Raw genomic sequence first — 7,277 nt, 5'->3', positions numbered from 1 at the left:
CTGCTGATTAGAGGAAAGTCTGGTTGGAAATCATGATCAGATCAAATGGTTATTAAATCATAATCAGCCTACTGACTTCCCGACGTAGTTCTTCCAGGCAAAGGCTCTTCCAGGTGGTGGACTCCTCCCCCTGGACCTGCAGGGTGCTCCATGCTGCGGTCTGTGTCCCGGCAGGTGGCGGGCTGGTCCAGGAGGTGGTGGTGGAGATCGAGCGGCCCCGCCAGCAGAAAGCCTACCTGGGGGGCTACAGGCACCTCCTGACGGGGGCAGAATTCCATCACGCCGCCCAGCAGACGCCGCCTCGGAGGACGCCCCACAGGGGGGCGCCGGTCTTCAGCCGCGGCACACAGGTACTCATTCATCCTCCCACTGCAGCTACCAGACCAGCTGATCTGGCTCGCCGGACCGTATTCCACCCCGTTGAGTTTTCTGAAACGCTCTGACTCCGCCCCCACAGAGCGCTGCTGGGCGTGCACCTCGCCCCTGTGTACCAACATGGTGGCTCCAGTGAGTCTTTGCTGGTAGTTTTACAGTTGAACTCTGACAGCATCCACTCCATCATCTCTTCACCGGACTGCCAGGCTCTCTGCAGGGCTCCGGGCTGAAGTGTCTGGTTTTCTGATAACAGTGAAAACAGTGACTGCAGTTTGTTTTGTTTTGATTTTTCTGTCAAGAGTAACAGAGGTCTGGATTTCAAAGAGCTGCTCGTTTATTGTTGGTTTTGTCATCCAGATTTAATTTTCTCAATATCTGAGCTCAAACTGTGTCGGAACGCCAGGCCAGACGTTTCTGATCAGACTGGGAGTGACTCTTCTGACCTACATGAAGGGTGGAGTCACCAGAGTGATCCAGGTTAGGCTGTGACGTGAGAGCAAGAGGAGCTCCACCCTCATGTTTGATGTGAGGAGCTCCACCCGTCATGTCTGATATGAGGAGCTCCACCTGTCAGTGTTTGATATGAGGAGCTCCACCTGTCAGTGTTTGATATGAGGAGCTCCACCCGTCAGTGTTTGATGTGAGGAGCTCCACCCCTCATGTTTGATGTGAGGAGCTCCACCCCTCATGTTTGATATGAGGAGCTCCACCCGTCATGTTTGATGTGAGGAGCTCCACCGTCATGTTTGATGTGAGGAGCTCCACCCGTCATGTTTGATGTGAGGAGCTCCACCCGTCAGTGTTTGATATGAGGAGCTCCACCTGTCAGTGTTTGATATGAGGAGCTCCACCTGTCAGTGTTTGATATGAGGAGCTCCACCCGTCATGTTTGATATGAGGAGCTCCATCCGTCATGTTTGATATGAGGAGCTCCATCCGTCATGTTTGATATGAGGAGCTCCATCCGTCATGTTTGATATGAGGAGCTCCACCCGTCAGTGTTTGATATGAGGAGCTCCACCCGTCATGTTTGATGTGAGGAGCTCCACCCGTCAGTGTTTGGTGGATTCAGAGGAACTATTTGCCTCTCCAATCTGGAACCGACTCAGAGGATCTTCATCACTCAACAAGTCCAGTTTCAGTACAGGGAGCTGTGAGGGAGGAAGCTGCTTGTCAGACGCCGATCCCCTCCGATCCCCTCCGATCCCCTCCGATCCCCTCCGATCCCCTCTGATCCCCTCCGATCCCCTCCGATCCCCTCCGATCCCCTCCGATCACCTCCAGTGACACATCGATCTGAATGAGCACAGGAAGTGAGCCAGCCATGGACCAGGGTGGATCACTGTGCTGCACCAGACCATGTGATGCGTTATCCACACGCTACAGAGCTACACCATGAATCACGTTAAACGTTCTTTAAAACAGTAGCTGAGGGGGAGGGGGCTTCACCACGGTAAGTGTACCTTGCAGCTGGATGGATCATTTGAGCTGATTGGAGGACTGTTCTTTTCAGGGGTGGATCAATACTGGCAGGATTTTCTTCATTCCAGTTAACATGCTTCCTTACTGCAGTGTTCTGGGTTATAAATGCAACACTTTAATATCTTTGCGAGATTTTAAAATAGAAGCACGGTTCATTATTTTGACTGATAAAGCTAGGGTCGACGATCTTGGAAAACTAGCATGTAGCACGAATGTAGCATCTCCCCAAGGCTCCGCCCAGCTCCCGCCCCATTGGAGGAGCTCCCGTTGGGAGCGAACGCACTGGACGCGGAAGCGCCAGCGCACGGAGTTTGTGATCGCCTCCAATGTGTTAACCTTTCTGACTGCCGCACACAACGCGCATAGCAGCGCAGCGCGCCGCTCCGCTTTGTTCGATTTTTCACGCGAGCTGCGAGCGCCGAGAGCGCCTTGGCAACACGCTCTGAACCAGGGCCAGTGCACGCCATTGAAATGTACGCGCAGGGGGCTGGTAGAACGGCGAAGGGATTGATTGGTTCCTGAAGAGCGGTCCGCACTTTCGATTGGTCGGAGTTTTTACACTCTGTGGCCGCTAATTGTCAGACTTTTTCCGCACCTTTTTCCGTCCACTGATGAATTGACTTCTCCCAGGAGGCAGGGAGCATTTCACTCAGTATGACAGAAAGTGCTTTTGGACAACATCGTCCACCCTAGCTTTAAGTAGGAGCACTTCATCAATAAAGAAAAGCATGTTCACTCTGCTTCACTTCCTCTGACTGAACTACGTTCCGTTGACTCCAGGTTCAGAGCATTGTACAAAATGTACAGCATCCACGGCGTCCTGCAGTCTGGCATGGAGCCAGCTTTCAAAGGTCAACGATGATTAAATGTGGGGTTAAGTCCAGGCTGGAGCATCATTAATCTAAAGAATTACAGATGCAAGAAGTGTCCTACCAGTTCATTTTGTCTGAGAGATCTTCAGCTACCACCCTGAAGCCCAGAAACAGGAAGCTCCTGCAGTCCTGCATTACAAAGCTCTGTGGGCCCTTTGGAACCCAGCTGCCATCTTCCTTTCGTCTCTGCGAAGCTTTGGCTGGCCACATGTCCACGATGAGAGCCAATCAGATGCGAGTTTCCGAGGTTGCCAAACAAGCAGCGCAGCAATTTATATTTGATGTCCATGCTGTTGGCCGTGCGCTGAGGGCCTCCAGCCGTGCACATGCGTGCCACGTGCACAAGACGCTGATGGTGTGCATGCATGGAGCGACGACGACGCACCTGACCTGACTAAAGTCAAGTCTCTCAAACTGGCAACCTGTGCCATGTACGTGAGTGATGTCTTCTTTCAGTCAGAACGTGCTGCTGGGCTTTGATAAGAAATGTCACTGAGATACCGGTGGAATCCACTGGAAATTTAATGTTGGTTTCTGGCAGGAGAGCCGGCGTTGCTGCTTTCCCAGTGATCTTCAGTTTTCTCGTTGCTTGTTGTTTGATTGGGTTCTTCTGCCTGTTTGTGTCCGTCAGACAGCAGAGCTCAAGGCTGCAGCTCAGCAGTGTCCGGTGGACGCCTCCACCCAGATGACCGGCATCGGCTGTACGTCTCCTGCATGGAGGACAGGCTGCTGACCCGGGGTCGTACAGCACAGCGGAGCAGCCCACGACCGACGGCTGAGGGCGGTGGGTAAACCGGCCCCGCATCCACATCCACCCTGGACTGTGGAGCTGGGAGGGTCTGGGGACGAGGCAATAGGTGCGTTCGACGGAGAAAGCCAGAGGCAGACTTTTAAGACTTTTGAGCCGCCCGCCCAGATTTGGCCCGGCGTCACTGATATGTAGGACCTACGTAGGGCATCGAAAACTGGTGAGACCCACCGAGATCGGTCCCAGAGGAGCCGCTGTGAGCTGCTGGAGAGCAGCTCACCGCTACCTGGCCCACCGCTCCGGTTCAGACAGGCAGGGGACTGGACCCAGCCCTCTCCTCAGCATGATAACACGCTTCATTTGCATAAATACCACACCCCCACGGTGGGAGTCATGAGAAACACAAACATGGAGAACCATAGGGTTGTCTGAGTTGGAGGCAGACTGATAACTCCGCCCCACGGCTGCGCCGTCTGCTTCGTCTAGCTCCGCCCACCTCTGGCTCTGCCATCGTGAACACATCTAATGCAAAGAGAATGCCACGGAGCAGAGAAACAGCCAGCCAATCAGCGTTGCCGCTTTTTGTTTTCAAATTTGTTTTAACGAATTCCAGAGGCAGAACCGGAAAGTGACGCCGTCACTGCGTGGCTTCTTCCTAAACAGATACAGCGGTGCAACGACCGAAGAGGTCCTCACACGTTTCACCCAGCAGGGGGGATGAAATGTGCTCCTGTGCTGTCTTCTAATATGGACTTGGGCCACTGGGGTGATTTAATCAAGGGGCACGTTTGGTGTTTGTAAAATCATGTGCTCAGACATTATCGGGACATTGGTAACCGGGGCGGGGAGACTATTTAAGGTGAAGCAGCGCACCTGCTGGGGGGGAGTAACGTCACACGCCGCCCTGGAACTCACCTGCCGGAGGAGCGAGGCCGGGGAGCGTTTTCCAGGGAGGATCCGCGCCAGAGTGGAATATAACTTGGTGTTTTCAGGAATCTTCTGGACTCTCAGCTTCCGGGCTGGAGAAGAGGAGCTGTGGAGACCAGCGGACTGAGGACTGTACCGGTGTGAGTAACCCACTACACGGCCTCTCAGTCGGTCTCCTGCAGGGACGCGGCCCCGAACTTAAGGGGAACTTTCGGGAAAAAAGATAGGACTCTGTGAGCCTTTGAGTTTATGCTGGACTTTCCGCATTGTGCGGCGTTTTCTGTTATAGTTTATTAGGAGGAGCGCTCGAGCGTCGGGTGGCTTGTTTTCTGTTGGGGGGGGGGCTGTTAGAATAAATGCTGCTTTCTGTTACCAATCTTAAGTTTTTCGTTTGCTTGTTAATCCCCCTGCTGATTGGTGTGTTTTTTGCCCGTGACCTCTTTAAGCATAGTGGCAAGATCGCCTGGAATGACAGGCGGATTGTTACAGCGGGGATGACTGACATAACCATTAACCATCATCTGAAAGCTGCAGTAAGTAAAGTTAGAGCCAAAATACCAAGAACGACAACAATCAGCAGAGCCAGAGTCTGGCCTGGTGAGGTTCTAACAGGACAGGACATTTTCCCGTGTCTCTGCATGTAGAGAAGCTAGAGCTAATGAGCTAAAGCTAACCCTTAGAGAAGCTAACACATTTTCATGACGTGTTTGTTTTGAAGCGCTAATTGGCTGAAGCGCTGTCAGTCAGTGGAGTAACCGACGCCCTGCTCCCCCAGACCCCTCAGCTCCACAGTCCAGATGTGGATGTGGAGTGGGCGGGGCTGGTTTACCAGGCTTATTTCCCAAAGCCTGGAATGCAGCGCTCACTCTGTTGGTCAGCTGGGCAGATACTCTCTCTGTTTGCCCTCACAGAATGTTCCTGATCATTAGCATCAGAAAAGAGATTCCTTTTAAAAGGTGCAAAGAGATTTGAGAAGAGCAGAACTTGACCCCCTAAACTGACCCTGAGGTCAGGATGATCTCCTAATCAGGTCTCACACATAGCCATTCTCTCCGACTCTCTCTGCTGCTCGAGAATCTCCACCTCCAGCACTAAACATGGTCTGAAACGCCGAAGATGAATCAGCACAGAACAGCAAGAAGCAGAGCAGCCACATGGAGGAGCAGCTCCAGGAGGATGTTCTGACGCTGCTGCTGCTGCTGCTGCGCTGTGTTCCGGCGGGCGGCTTGTGGAAATGCCTCTCGGTCCTGCGGCGCATGAGGAATAACATGTTTTCACCTTAAAAGTGATCGAAATTGATCAGTTCAAAATTATATTCACGTTTGTTTCCAAACAGTCAGCAGGACTAAAGCAGGGTGTCCAAAGTTTTTTCAATGAGGGCCACATCCAGAAAAATCACAAAGAGCCTGCCCCACACCAGAGGGACACTTTCAGTCAGTCCATCCCATGAACACTGGGCGCGTTTAACTCACCTGAGAAGGGATGAACCTTCAGTGGCAGCAGAGCTGCTGGAGGACATGTCAGGCTGAGACTCCGAGGACCGTCCTGGTTCTCGCTCTGCCTTTCTCTGGTTTAACAGACAAAATGTTTGTTCACATGTGTTTGAGCTGAGCATCTTTCTTTCTGCTTCTCATCAGAAGAAAACTTGGCCTTCTCCAAGCTCTCTCCATGCTGTTCTGTCCCGACACATTACCAGTGAATAGTGACTCTGCAGGGCCTGGCTTGCTTCTATATATATATATATATATAGATATATATCTGGCCATAGATATATATCTATATATCTATGGCCAATCAGCTGACAAGCTGCTTCTTGATTAGCTGCATTTCGTTCCACTGACTGTTGTTAGAGCGAACTCTTGGGAGCGCTGAGTTTCCACCACACACACCAAGACTTTTTGTTGGAAATATTGAACAAGTTCAAGTTTACTATTTACCATCGTGGGCTCCGACCCCTTTTGCAGTCGATTGTCATTACGAACTCACTCTTAACACCACAGACATCAAGACTCTGATAGGAATTGTTCATAGCAAAAGGTGCGTTCACGATGGCAAAGCCAGAGCAGACTATTAAGACTTCTGAGATTTGGCCCGGCGTCACTGATACGTAGGACCTACGTAGGCATCGAAAACTGGGAGACCAAACGAGATCGGTCCAGAGGAGCCGCTGTGAGCTGCTGGAGAGCAACTACCAATACCTGGCCCACCGCTCTGGTTCAGACAGGCAGGGGACTGGACCCAGCCCTTCCCATCATGATAAACCTTCATTTGCATAAATACACACCCCGGGCCGATGGCGCAGATTGGCAGCCTCGCTTCCGTCAGTCTGCCCCAGGGCAGCTGTGGCTACAGTAGTAGCTTACCACCACCAGTATGGTGAAAGGGTTGATGTGATGTTGCAGTGTGAAGCGCTTCAGGCTCTGTCAAGCAGGGTAAAAAGCGATACAAGTGTAGCCATTTACCATTTACCCCCCACGGTGGGAGTCATGAGAAACACAGACATGGGGGAACCGTAGGGTTGTCTGAGTTGGAGGCAGACTTATAACTCCGCCCACGGCTGCGCCGTCTACTTTCTGGCTCCGCCTACCTCTGGCTTTGCCATCGTGAACGCACCTAAAGATCCAGTCCGTTGTCGTGTGAGGTCAGGAGGAGCAGACCCCGGACAAAGCCAGCCCGATTCTCTTATGAGCTTAAAGTCAACATGGCCTGCTGAACAGACCCGAATCTCAGCATCACCCTCTAAGCATGACCAGCAGGACCTCCTCAACAGACCCTGAGGCAGCAGGACCTCCTCAACAGACCCTGAGGTCAGCAGGACCTCCTCAACAGACCCTGAGGTCAGCAGGACCTCCTCAACAGACCCTAACAGACCC

This window comes from Salarias fasciatus, chromosome 7 (assembly GCF_902148845.1).
Source record: "Salarias fasciatus chromosome 7, fSalaFa1.1, whole genome shotgun sequence".
Taxonomy (NCBI): domain Eukaryota; kingdom Metazoa; phylum Chordata; class Actinopteri; order Blenniiformes; family Blenniidae; genus Salarias; species Salarias fasciatus.
The sequence above is the reverse complement of the archived record's forward strand: the minus strand, read 5'-3'. Positions refer to the sequence as shown.